Source organism: Vulpes lagopus, chromosome 19, assembly GCF_018345385.1.
Source record: "Vulpes lagopus strain Blue_001 chromosome 19, ASM1834538v1, whole genome shotgun sequence".
Lineage (NCBI taxonomy): Eukaryota > Metazoa > Chordata > Mammalia > Carnivora > Canidae > Vulpes > Vulpes lagopus.
Window position 1 is genome coordinate 10,589,179 of NC_054842.1, and position 14,986 is coordinate 10,604,164.

Here is a 14,986-nt window from a genome sequence, read left to right on the forward strand (position 1 = left end):
TCATATTATGTATTAGCTTGGCTAGGCTATGGTGCCTAGTTGTTTGGTCAAACATCAGTCTAGACATTGCTTTGAAAGTATTTTTTAGATGTGATTAACATTGGCAATCATTTGATTTTGAGTAAAGATTAATATTTAAATCAGTAGACTTTAAAAAAAAAGATTTATTTTTAGAGAAAGAGAGTGGGGAGGGTGGGCAGAGGAAGAGAATCTCAAGCAGACTCCTGCTAAGCACAGAGCCCAGTGCAGGGCTCAATCTCATGATCTTGAGATCACGACCTGAGCCAAAATCAAGAGTCAGATGCTTAACCAACTGAGCCACCCAGGAGCCCTACATCAGTAGACATTGAGGAAAACACATTGTCCTCCATAATGTGGGTGGGCTTTGTCTAGTTAGTTGAAGGACTTATGAGTGAAGACTGAGGTCCCTGAGAAAAGAAGGCATTCCCCTCAAGACTGCACAATATAAGGACACCTGGGTGGCTCAGCAGTTGAGCAGCTGCCTTCAGCTCAGGGTGTGATCCCAGAGTCCTGGGGTTGAGTCCCACATCAGGATCCCCACAGGGAGCCTGCTTCTCCCTCTGCCTATGTCTCTGCCTCTCTCTCTGGGCTTCTCATGAATAAATAAATAAAATCTTAAAAAAAAAAAGACTGCACAATGTAGAAATGTTGCCTGTTTCCAGGCTTTGTACTCAAGGCTGCAACATTAACTCTTGCCTGAATTTCCAGCCTGACAGTGTGTCCTACAAACTTTGAATGTGCCAGCTCCCATAATCGCATGAGACAATTCCTTAAAATAAATCTCTCCTCTCTATCCCTCCCTCCCACCTCACATATATATTCCATTGGTTCTGTTTCTCTGGAGCATCCTAACTAATACAACATTCTTCTGAAAAGAAAGTCTAGAACATCACAAACAGCCGCTGTTACAAAAGGGCCCTAGACTGATCAAGCTTATCAGACTGAAGACTGTCAACCTGACTCGAAGTTTCTGGTGCTTATTCTAGCAAGCAGAGGAAAATAGCCAAGGGTAAGATTCAACTTTCTGAAGGTCCCTGATTTATTGGTTTGTTCTGGTGTAATTCAGTAGATCTGTTTCTAAGCACCCACAGAAATGGCTGCTTTAGTTGGATGGGGTGGGGAGTCTGGGCAAGAGTTTCAGATACTCACTGGTAAAATCCTGTTTATCTGCAGGAATTGTGATCATGAGGATAATTTGTAATAGCTCTAAGAGTTGGCCTGAAAACTGCCACACAGCAGGGTTGGATCACATCTACTTTTTGTTCCAAGGCTAGGGACCTTCTTCTGCCCCTGCATCTGCCAGTGCTTCTCATGGCCAAACCAAACAGAAAACAGGGATAACAGGGATCCCTGCTATAGTTCATTAGGGTCTACCTGCTGGGAAGAAGAAATGGAGACTATCCAGCACAATGGCTGATGAACAACATCACCATGAACGAAGAGTGCATCATTGAGCTCCTCCTGTGCGCCAGACCCTGTGCTAGGCACCGGGACATGCATTCCCTTGTTTTACCCTCAGATAAAATAATTGAGTCATGCAAGCCTCTCCTGGCTAAGAGTCAGTCTCAAAATTCCTGGAGCTCCAGAAACAAAAGTAAGTGTTGCGTCCATGATGGGGGTTCTGCAGGAAGAAATATACTTGTTAAGCTTTTTGGAAATAAAAGGAGCTTTGGAATAGAATGAGAGGATAGAGGGAGGGCGCTATTAACCAAATAGGCCTCCCCATGTCCCAGGCACAACCTTTGGCCCGAGTCCTAGATTCTGGGCTCCAGTTCTGCTACCAACAAATCAGAAAGCTTCTGTAAATTATCTCTGATACTCTGTAAGTTTTCGAACACCCATCTCCCTACCCGCCTAAACACTCACTTCCTAGCAATTCAGTTCTGTTGACACAGAGTAAATGGGAATGAATTACTTTTCACTTCCCAGTTTGAAGTTTCTAAAATTATCATGCTGTCACAGAACAAAATTAGTCAAAGCCCAAGTGAGCCATTAAATTAACACTCCATGAACTTACCTCTCCTTACTTGATTCATAAGACAGTTTACAATTTTAAACATCATTCTTACTGAGGAAAAACTAAAGGAGGGTTTGTCTGGAACTTTCTAGATTGCTTCCTGGGGTCACCTGACTGATTCACATACTCTGATGTTTTAAACACATTGCCCTGTTCACTGACCCTATTGTCAGCTTAGTAATTTGTGGCAGAAGTGAAAGTGACTTTCTGGAGCTGGAATTCCATGGCTACATGGTATGAGAATTTGGTTAACCATTTAGAACTAGGTTGCCCCTGGTCTTTGAAGCAGTAAAAAGCTTGAGCTCAAATTCAGAGAGAGCCCTCACCTGCTCCCAGAGGCCACCAGCCTTGGGAGTTTATAACTTGTGTTAAGTGATCAGAATCCTATCCCTTGGCCCATAGACTGGTTCTCATGCAGAGTGGGTGCTGCAGGCATGGGACTCACCAGATAACAACTCATGAGCTAGACTGGAAGTTGGGAGGCCAGAGCTCTGCTTCTGATCTGCTATTTGGCCAGTATGTGTGATGGGGGAAAGTTAGTCCTGGTTTGAAAACCAGCAAATATTTCCCATTGTCCTTCAGTGGGAGTCTAGCATCCTATCTGGCTTAGTCCACCTTATTTGGCCCTACCTTCCACTACTCTGCTCTGTGCTGGGCACCTGACCTTGGCCCACAGAGCCCTCCCCTGCTCTGCTCTGTGCCAGAGGTACCCACCATGCAAACTACGCATGCTAGGATTTCTCCTCTCCCTTCTCTGCTTTGAGTCATGTCTCTGGTGGTGATTGCACCTTACTGGTGGGTCCAGATCACATCTGGACTCTAGCAACACCATCGCCACTACCCTTGTTTCCCCAGCCCAAGGTAGATCCCACTGTCTCCCAGGTGTTCTTTCAGCTTTCTTAACTTTATTCCCTGGCACCAACTTCCTGGCATGGGCTCGGTCTTCCTGTCTGTGCCCCTGATACGCTGGTTTTCTTTTTGTTACCTAAGTGGGCCATGCTATTTCCTCTTTCTACTGTTCTCTTGCAAAAATCCAAAGTGCTGCTACACTTTTCACCAAGACATCCTCCCTATCTGGGGCCTGGCCAGCCCAGAGAAGCCTTTGCTTCAGATTCCTGGAGAGGGGTTTCTTTATAAAGCAGGCCAGGCTCTGGAGCTTGAGCCCACAGTTGTACACAGCTAACTCACTTCTATCTTCCCGAATTCTGAAAAAGCCCAGAGATACCAGTGTTTGCACAAAAGGTCATTGCTCATTTTAATCAAACCACATTGCTCTGCATGGCTGGGCTGTGGCCTTCAGTCAAGATTTCCTGTGTGGCAGAGATTTCCTCTCCTCTTGGATAACAGTGATATTTGCTGCAAGTGTCTAATAGAGCTTGAAATTACCCTGGCAAGTTGTTTACTCTTCTCCGGAGTGGCACTAGGCTCTATGCAGTGTTTATCCAGCACTGTCAATGTTTTCATTAAGTAAGCCCTTGCACATCCAAAGTGTGCCATAGGCTCTGTAAATATTTTATTAGCTTTGTAATTAGTCCTTACATCTCACAGCCCTGCTGTGAAGTGGGTCAGTGTGACAGTCCGTATATTACCATGGAGGTGAAAAAGAGCCATCCAGAGATGGAAAAGGGACCTCGAATCTGAGGCACAGGGTACAGCTCCTCTTTCCAATGAAGGGCAGGGGCCTTGCTTGCTGCAGTTGATAGGGATCTGGTAATCCAAACAGGGAATGGTGATGGTAACCATCCATCACTCCCAAAATGGCTGTCAATGCCACTATAGTGCTGTGCTCAGAATTGAAGGAGAAAATACAGAAAAAGCTAGGGACACACAGACATGTCAGCACGTGGTAGGCACTGGAAGCACCAGTTCATTTTGCTCCACCCCCACCTCTGCCCCTGATCAGTACCACACTGAGGCTTGATCCATGCACCCACTCAGTGCCAGAAGGGGAAGGACAAACATGGCCTGTCTTTGAGGGGTGTAGGGTGTGGATCCAAAATGAGACCTGTAAAATCCCTTATTGGAGACAATATTTTCTTTGAGGTCAAGTAAATGTTGATTTTTTTTATTTAGGTTTTATTTTTAAATTTTAAATTTTAAAATTTTTATTATTTTTTTTACATTTGTTTTTAAGTTTGATTTGTTAACATATAGTATAACATCCAGTGCTCATCCCATCAAGTGCCGCCTCAATGCCCATCATCCAGTCACCCCATCTCCCTACCCACCTCCCCTTCCACAACCCTTTGTTTCCCAGAGTTAGGAGTCTCTCATGGTTTGTCACCCTCTCTAATTTTTCCCCACTCAGTTTCTCTCCTTTCCCTTATAATCCTTTCACTGTTTCTTATATTCCACGTATGAGTGAAACCATATGATGATTGTCCTTCTCCAACTGACTTATTTTTCTCAGCATAATACCCTCCAGTTGCATCCACGTTGAAGCAAATGGTGGGTATTCGTCTCTTCTGATGGCTGAGTAGTATTCCATTGTATATATAGACCACATCTTCTTGATCCATTCATCTGTTGAAGGTCATCATGGCTTCTTCCACAATTTGGCTACTGTGGACATCGCTGCCATAAACATTGGGGTGCAGGTGTCCCGGCGTTTCTCTATATCTGTATCTTTGGGGTAAATACCCAGTAGTGCAATTGCTGGGTCATAGGGTAGCTCTATTTTTAACTTCTTGAGGAAACTCCACACTGTTTTCCAGAGTGGCTGCACCAGTTCACATTCCCACCAACAATGCAAAAGGGTTTCCCCTTCTCCACATTCACAATGAGATACCACCTCACACCAGTGAGAATGGGGAAAATTAACAAGACAAAAAAGAACAAATGTTGGAGAGGATGTAAATGTTGATTTTTAAACATGCTTTCCAGGGTAGAGAAAACACTCATATAGAGCCATTATGAATGAACTTGTTGGTTACGATATTTAAATGAACTTGTTGGGATGCCTGGGTGGCTCAGTGATTGAGCGTCTGCCTTCCGCTTGGGACCTGATCTCCTGGGATCTGGGATCTAGTCCCACATCAGGCTCCCTGCGGGAAGCCTGCTTCTCCCTCTGCTGTGTCTCTGCCTCTCTCTCTCTCTCTCTCTCTCTGTCTCTTATGAATAAATAAATAAATCTATCTTTAAAATAAATAAATAAATAAATAAACTTGTTGGTTATGATATTGAAATACTTCTTGGTCCACCAAATAAAGAAAGAGATGTAGTCAAACCTACTACCACAGTGATTTTTTTTAATTTTTTTTTTTTTTTTTTTTATGATAGTCACAGAGAGAGAGAGAGAGAGAGAGAGAGGCAGAGACACAGGCAGAGGGAGAAGCAGGCTCCATGCACCGGGAGCCCGACGTGGGATTCGATCCCGGGTCTCCAGGATCGCGCCCTGGGCCAAAGGCAGGCGCCAAACCGCTGCGCCACCCAGGGATCCCTACCACAGTGATTTTATCAATTCCTCCTTATATTTCTAGGCACTTTTGTTTCATGTATTTTGCTGCTATGTTTTTCATTGCACAAAGGTCTGTGGCTGTTTTCATCTTCCTCAAGGATTGTATCTTTAATGAGAAAAATATAATTCTTTTCTTCATTTAAGGGTTCAGGCCTTGAATTATCCTTACATTGAAATACCATCTTTCTTATTTTTTAGTGGTTTATATTTTCCTGGTATAGTGTTGAGTGTTAAAATCAACATTTCCTCATTAGTATTTAGAGATATCTCTTAGAAACTGCAAGTAGATGAAAATTTCATTTTGTTTTTTTTAACCCGAGGGTCTATTTTTTTAAAGTGAGAATTGAGCCCATTGATAATTATTGGCTTAAATGATATTTATATTTAATTCTTTTTAAAAAATTTTTTTATTCATTATAATTGTTGGACCTGATTTATCTACTTTTTTTTTCTAGTATGTGGCCTGGCCAATTTTGGGTTGTCGTTTTTTGTTTTTGTTTTTTTTTTTCTATTCTAACTCTTGCCTCATTCATCTACAGCTGTTACTGTGCTTCTCTATTCTGATGGTGGGTAAATATTATATTTAGTCCTCTATATTCCAGGGCTGCATGAAATTAAATAATGGCCAGTAGGTCCCCACAAGACATTTTACCAGCTTAGCCCCCATGGTGAAGGAAATTTTAGAATATTTCTTTACTACTGCAGGTGACTGGTTGTTCTATCTGGGGGACAGCCTGGATGGCTACATGAATATGTCTCGGCACTGTCCCCCTGTGGGAAGAAAGAGGGAAGCATGCCTCCACCAGCTCAGGATCTGCCTTCCACCACCAGTTAGTCAAAGATGTGACTCGAGGTATTAACTCCATTCCATTTCCAGATTGAACATACATCAGAAGGGAGGTGGCTCCTGTCTGGGCCTTCACAAAGAAGCCCAAGGGCAGGAAGTAAGAAGCATAGGCATGGGCCCAAGGCCAGCTACTGTCAGGCAGTATGTGCAGGAAGCTGGCCAGGTCCTCTGTTGGACCCCTCCCAGCAGCCGAGATTCAGGTAACAGACAGGTGAGGTTGGGACCATCTGAAGCAGTGCATAGAGGGCTTACAGTGCAAGTGGTACCTGCAAATCATTACACAATCCCATTATACTAAAAGATTTAGAAGAATTACCCCTCCCACCCCAACCCTTCCTCAATCCTGCTCCCGATATCCTGAACTGCTTTTTCCCGATATTAGCCTGCAGGTTTCTAAATACTTTCATATCGCTAGTTTCTTATTCATCAGTTTTTAGAACTTATCTATTAATATCCTGTTAAAATATCCTGTCAATATTTCATTGTAATGCCATGAAAACCCATTCCCCTGTTCTCATCCTTCCAAAAACGTTTACAAAATTGTTTTTTGTTTGTTCGGTAAAAGTCAATGTTTACCTTATTATGGCTATAACAATAATGTTCATTGTGGTGGCAAAGAGGAACTTATATTTTTACCCTGCACAATTTTTTTCATTTTTCCGAAATTAATGGTCGTCTCATTTTCATGTACCTATATCTTATCCACATTTGGCATCTGATCTACCATATGGCAAGCAGTATTTTTTTTTTTTGGAGTGCTCCTTCATATCAGATAAGCTTTGTGTCAATAGTTCCCTTTATTCTCTTTGGCTCTCTCTTTTGTAGCCTGTGTTCTTCTCCAATCCAGCTCCCTGGACCTGCTACAAAATCCTCAGCCAGAGACTCTTCTCAATTGGAGCACATTTCTTAGACCCTACACTTCTTCTTCCTCTTCTTTGGTTTACTCCCTTATTTTGCTGGAGTTCATCCATCAGATGTTTCCTATGAAAGGGTGGTTTGCAGGATGTTTTTCAGCCCATGTCTTAATTTTCTCCTTCACACCTGAATAAGACTTTAACTAGCAATAGAATCCTAGGCAGTGTGTTACTTCCTCTTAGATTTGTGAAGGTGGTTCTCCTGTCACAAGCAGTGCTCTTCAGAAGATCCATGCCAGTCTGACTTTTAATATCTCTGTATTTGTTTCTCTCTGGAAGATTTCAGGAGCTCTGAAATTTCATGTTTTGCTTTGGGTAGGATCTTTTTTCACTTTTGGTGTATGTACCCTTTCAATAAGGAAACTTGTGTATTAGCATGTTTAGGAAATTTCATTGAAGTATTCTTTTGACATTTTACGTTCAACCATTTTCTTTCTTTCTGGAACTCATAATTTTGATGCTAAATGTCTTAAATTGATCCTTTAGCCTCTTATTTTTTTGTTATATTTTTCTTATCCTCTCTTTTCACAATGTTCTATTCTTGTTTTGTAGCTGCAACACTTTGATCTTTTATCCAGTTTTTTATAATAGGCGCTTAAAAGGCATTCTATAAATATTGGTTAATGAATGAACCTCTGGGGGTGATCTAGTTATTTGAATTATTTTGGAGTTTTCCTCCATTCCTGGCACTATCTTTGATCTCCAGAATGCTGTTTATTTGTTGATTTCATTCGGTACCTTTCTTCATGTAGGAAATTGAGTCAGAGTTGGGTTTGGTTGAAAGCAACAGAAAGCCACCTATAGTGATTTAAATAAGTAGGGTCTCACACAAGACAATCTTAAAGATTTGCATCTTCTCCAAGAGATGATCAAGCATCCACGCTCCTTCTAACTGCCTGCTCCACACAACTAGGCTGCAAGATGTCTGCTTTACCCCCAGTTATCACACCCACATTCCAGATAGAGATAGAACAGAAGAAAGATTAAAAAGCAAAATGTGGAAGTAGTTTAGTATATGTACTTTCAAAGAGCTTTCCCAGAAGCCCCATGCAGGAAAATGTGCTGTTGTATGTCATTTACTAAGCATGTGCCTTATGACCAACTCTAATAGCGGGAAGTCTATGGAGGGGAGTGTAGGCACATTGCTGCTCAAACAGAACCTTCTTATCAAAGAAGGGAGAATGAGTGGTAGCAACTGGTAGTGTCTAGTGATCATTTGCTGACTTTACACTTAGAAGTAAGACACTAAAAGTCTGATTGTCCATGTGCAGGATTGTTAACTGGAGAACTTCCCTGTAGATCAGTTGAATAACCTGACAATTCTGACAAAGTCTGCCAAACGTTAGCAGGTTGCTGTTAGTTTTCTAGTGTCCTTGAGAATGACTTGTTTTTAGATTTATTTATTTGAGAGAAAGAGAGAGAGTGCATGGGGGGTGGGTAGGGGCAGAGAGAAAGGGAGAGAGAGAATCTCAAGCGGACTCTGTGCTGAACATGAAGGCAGACTTGAGGCTCTATCTCACGAAGCTGAGATCATGACCTGAGCTAAAATCAAGAGTCAGTCACTCAACTGACTGAGCCATCCAGGCACCTAAGAATGGCTTTTATTCACAGAAAATATTTGGAGATTTGTTTTCACTTTTGTTAAGAATTAATATTAAATTTATTAAAGTTATAATTTCTGAAATCTCATTTTTAAACTTTTGACTTGTATTTACAAATGTTATTATTCTATTTATAAATCTTACAGATCTTAAAAATCACCTCTAAGGAGTTTTTGAATGATGTTTGGGCCCATTTATAAGCATCATTCATTAGATACTTTCAAATATTTTTAAATGCATATACAATTCATATATTCAATTTTCCTGAACAAACAATGCTTTCCTGAACACATAAATAATTTTTATATCTAAAATATTAAATTTATAATTCTGATTGAATCTAAAGTTGTCTCAAATGTTTCAACTTAAAAATCACATTATTTAAAACAAGTATTTAAAACTCTCTTTTTTTTTAAATTTTATTTATTTATTCATGATAGACATAAAGAGAGAGAGAGGCAGAGACACAGGCAGAGGGAGAAGCAGGCTCCATGACGGGAGCCCAACGCGGGACTCGAGCCCGGGATTCCAGGATCGCACCTTGGGCCAAAGGCAGGCGCCAAACCGCTGAGCCACCCAGGTATCCCCTCTTTCCTTTTATTCTAATGTAGTTAACATACTGTGTCATATTTTCAGGTATACAACATAGTGATTCAGCAATTCTATACATTACTCAGTGCTCGTCATGCTAAGTGTACTTTTTAATTCCCATCACCTATATTACCCTCCCCCACTCATCTCACCTTGGTAAACATCAATTTCTTCTCTATAGTTAAGAGTCTGTTTTCTGGGTTGTCTCTTTGTTTCTCCTTGTTCTTTTGTTTGGTTTCTTCTTTTTTTTTTTTTTAAGATTTTATTTATTCATGAGAAAGAGAGAGAAAGGCAGAGACATAGGCAGAGGGAGAAGCAGGCTCCATGCAGGAAGCCCGATATGGGACTCGACCCCAGGACTCCAGGATCATGCCCCGAGCCACAGATAGACGCTTAACTGCTGAGCCACCCAGACATCCCTGTTTGGTTTCTTAAATCCCAAATATGAGTAAAATCATATGGTATTTGTCTTTTTCTGACTGGTTTATTTCACTTAGTATTATACTCTCTAGATTGATCCATGTTGTTGCAAATGGCAAGTTTTCATTCTTTTTTATGGATGAATAACATTCCAGTGTGTGTGTGTGTGTGTGTGTGTGTGTGTGTGTATACACATTGTGCATTAGTGTTTTCATATTCTTTGGGTAAATGCTCAGTAGTGCCATTACTGGATGATATAGTAGGTCCATTTTTAGTTTTTTGAGGAAACTTCATACTGTTTTCCACAGTGGCTGCACTAGTTTGCATTTCCACCAACGGTGCACAAGGGTCCCTTTCTTCTGCAACCTAATACTTGTGTTTTGTTGTTATTGTTGTTGTTTGTGTGTGTGTGTGTGTGTGTGTGTGTGTTTGATTTTAGCCATTCTGGCAGGTGTGAGGTGATACCTCATTGTGGTTTTGATTTTCATTTTCCTGATGATCAGTGATGTTGAACATCTTTTCACGTGTCTGTTGGCCATCTGTATGTCTTTTTTGGAGAAATGTCTATCCATGTCTTCTGCTGATTTTTTAAAAAGATTTTATGTATTTATTCATGAGAAACAGAGAGAGTGAGGCAAAGACACAGGCAGAGGGAGAAGCAGGTTCCATTCAGGGAGCCTGATGTGGGACTTGATCCCGGGACTCCAGGATCAAGCCCTGGGTCGAAGGCAGGCACTAAATTGTTGAGCCACCCAGGGATCCCCATCTGCTGATTTTTTAATTGGATTATTTGTGTGTTTTTTGGTGTTGAGCTGTATAAGTTCTTTATATATTTTGGATACTAACCCTTTATCAGATATTGTCATTTGAAAATATCTTCTCCCATTCGGTAGGTTGTATTTTAGATTTTTTTGGTTGTTTCCTTTGTTGTGCAAAGGATTTTTATTTTGATGTAGTCCCAATAGTTCATCTTTGCTTTTGTTTCCCTTGCCTTAGGAGACATATCTAGAAAAATGTTGCTACAGCAGACATCAGAGACATTACTGCCTGTGCTTTTTTATGGTTTCACATTTAGGTCCTTAGTCCATTTTATTTTTCTGTACGTTGTAAGAAAATGGTCCAGTTTCATTCTTTTGCACATTGCTATCCAGTTTTGCCAACACCATTTGTTGAAGAGACTTTTTCCCATTACATATTCTTGCCTCCTTTGTCAAAGATCAATTAATCATATAATTTTGGGTTTACTTCTCGGCTCTCTATTCTGTTCCATTGACCTATGTGTCTACTTTTGTGCCAGTGCCATACTGTTTTGATTGCCAAAGCTTTGTAATACAACTTGAAGTATTGAATTGTGAGGCCAATCTATTTGGCCTGGAGCAAGAGTAGGTTAGAGGTAAGAGACTATGTAGTCTGGAGCTATTTATCCTCATCAGAGATTATTACTCCAGTCTCTCCTAAGGAGCCGGTGATTGACCACTAGCCTCCTGAGGAAGGTTGTGGGCGGGGGTGGTGGGTGGGGGTGGGGTCAGAGGGGAGAGGAGGGTCCTTCTGTGCAGGATGCAAACTTTCACTTAATTCCTCTACTTAAGCTTCAGTTATTACCTCCCACCCTTGGCTGTCTCCGGTGTCCTCTGTATTCTAAGTCTTTCCAAGTCAATTTCCTGGGCTTCCTCCTGACACTTGGGATGGAGGAGAGTACAGCTGAGGCACAGATGACTTTAACCAATCCACCTGGTTCCAGCTCCAAATGCTGCCCCTGATGCCTTTGAGTCTACTCTGTGGAGGGAATTGGCTCTACATGTTCTACCCACTTTTTGATTTCCAAGTATCTACTGAGCTGTCTCATTTGCTGCTATTTCTTCTACTGTCTTTTGGACCTGTGGGGTTTTTCCTTTTTAAAATTCATTTATAGGGGATCCCTGGGTGGCGCAGCGGTTTGGCGCCTGCCTTTGGCCCAGGGGCGCGATCCTGGAGACCTGGGATCGAATCCCATGTCGGGCTCCCGGTGCATGGAGCCTGCTTCTCCCTCTGCCTATGTCTCTGCCTCTCTCTCTCTTTCTCTCTGTGACTATCATAAATAAATAAATAAATAAATAAATAAATAAATAAATAAATAAATAAATAAAATTCATTTATAATCCTTTGAATGGGGTTATAGGAAAGAGAAACAGTAAAGATGTGGTCAAATTTGATTGGAAGTCCATCCATTTAGACTGTACTCAGTGCATTAGAAGTTAGAATCTCACTTCTATTTCCTCTGCAATTCTTGGATCTCACTTGATTTGCATTCTTCTGTCATGAATTACTTGGGTAGTATACTCTCTGAGACTTTGGGTATTTCAAAATGTTTTTCTTTTGCCCTGAAATAGTAATGCTATCTTGAATCTGTGTCCAGCTTTTATATTAGTGTCCTTTTCTCTCAATGAGGTTCCTTTGTGAGCTAGAAATGTAGTTATGGTTCCCAGTGCTACAGATTAGAAGTCAGCTCCTAATCTGATTATCTTTCTTTTTTAAAGAAGTTTATGAGATTCTTTGTCCCTAGATTAGATACATTTAGGCTTCTAGGGCTCATTTTTGTTGTTGTTTATGTTAGTTTTGACATGGATTTTTTTTAATTTTGCTTTTCATTCAGCAAGTGTTTAAAATTTGAAGAAGTAATGTCAGAGAAGTTTTCTTCTATTATTTCTCTAATTATTATTACTCTTCCTCCACATCCCTTCACATATCCAGTTATGTAAATGTTAGGTTGCCTACATTTACTCTCCTCATGTATTTTTCCTCCATCACTTTATTTCCTTGTATTATTGCTCAGTGTGGTAAGATATTTCTTCATTTGGATCTTCAAAATGAAGATTTTGAAGATAATTCTCAGGGATGGTGGTATATATATTATGGGCTGCCATAATAAAATACAGGCTGCGTGGCTTATGCAATTGACATTTATTTTCTCACTGTTCTGGGGGTTAGAATTTCAAGATTAAAGTGCCAGCAGAGTAGATTTCTGGTGAGACCTCTTTCCTCAGCTTGTAGATGGCACCCTCTCACTGTATCCTTGGATGGCTCCTTCTCTGTGTGTGCCAACAAAGAGCTCTCTGATGCCTCTACCTCTTCTTAGGACACCAGTCCTATTGGATTAGGGTTTCATCTTTATGACTTCACTTAAACTTAATCGCTTCCATAAAGGCCCATCTCCAAATATAGTCACATTGAGGTCTGAGCTTCAAAATGTGAATTCTGAGGGCACACGATTCAGTCCACAACTCATGGTTAGCATTTAGTTTCTTTATGAAGGTTTTAATCATATCTTAAAGAAATATTAAAGACATTATGTCTTTCTATTTCAGGCCTTTAATATTCTATATGTTTATCTCTTTGAGAGTGTTTACTACTTTTTAGGTAAAATTAAGTTCTTTCTGTCTCTTTAGTTAGTTTGACTCAATAGGAACCACCTGTTGTGATGGTGCACTCTGTGAGGGGTGATGGTCGATATTGAACATGAATATGATGACCTTCTCCAGATTGCTCACAGATACTGGCATGGATACGAAATCTGTGACACACCTACAATTGTTCAAGTGCGACCAAACAAGTTTGTAAGAAAAGAGGAACATTTGTGAATACAGAATGCTGTATAAAACAAAAATATTTGTGTTTCTAACATTGTGAGATTCTCATCAAAAACACAGTGCTCAGGAAAGTGAGATGTGGTCCCCTTAATGACTATACAGTCATTTAAGAGACTTTTGTCCCCACTTTATTATATTCTGCTTAAGGAGATGGAGACTCCTCAAGAACAGCTGAGTGGAAAAGTGGAAAGAGTGGTGTTGGTGTCAGTAGAGAAGACAGAGAGGGCTCTATCATGAAACACTCCATTGAGGTGAAATACTGCCGGTGCGGATGGTGGCTGGGACTGAAGGGGGCCGTGTTTCATGTACACTGTCTCTCCTTAATCCCAGCAATACTCTATAATTGCTGAAAATATACCAGTGCCTAGGCCCCACCCCAGCAGAGTCTGGGTTGAGGATGAACATTACTTCCATGGTAAATGCAGGCAAACATAGTATGTGGTCAAGATTGAGAACCACTAGTTTATGAGTTGTCATTATTAACCCACTGCCAGATTTGGGGTCTGAGGAGACTCAAGGAGTCTCCAAGGAAACAGAAGAATAGGAAAGTAAGACACAATCAAGCACTATGGAATATGAGATCAGTGATGTTGAGAGTAAACCTGAGAAATTGTCTTGTGAGGTTCAGAAATGCCTTTTGGGGTGGGAGTTGGTACAAGTCCCAGTATTCCTACTTGCCAAAAAAAGAAAAAGCTCTCCAGAACTTCTGCCCTGCTGTCCCTTCACAGCTCGCTCCTCCATCCCCAATGCAGCCGTATAAGCCCACACTGCAGAAAATCACATCCATGATGTGGAAGACCTGTTTGGCAAGTGCTTTCAAAACACAGAGTTAAAAGAAGAGATGAAAATGCTAAGAGAGGTGGTAGCTATCCAAGACTAAAATCCATGGTGAGAATGATTGCTTTCCCTGGGTCAGAAAACCAAGGCAAAAATTGAACTCCTAACTAAAGACAACATTCATGATTTCTCCTGATCTAAACACAAAGGTTGAAGGCATTTCCCATGCCACATTTTAAATAAATGAAAAAAATGCAAAGAGATCCATAACAATATGTGTTCTGTCAGTTTTACTGAGTTGAGTTACCCTGATGATGGAAAAATGTCCAACCAGTGCCTACACACAAAATACAGGCCATTCAATCCCCACTTCCTTCTGGGTCATACCTGCAATACTCACAGTTTGTTCACACAGAACTTGCTGCCCCAGACACATCTGTCTGCGCACCTCTGTACACCTGGACATGAAGCTGCCTCAGCTTAGGGCTGCATCCCCTACCCCTCTTCTGAAATTCTCTTGGGTTCACTCATCCTCCAGGCCTGGCTCAGACTGTATCCTCAGCAACTCCCTGCTCATTCTGGTTTTGGAAGTCTCCTGCTGACCTTGCTCCTATAGCACACCCCACATTGTGATTAGAGTCACCGTCTGCCTTCTTGCTAGACTGAATCCCTCTGGAGGGCTGGAAGCACTGCCCCCCCACCCCTGCTGCAATAC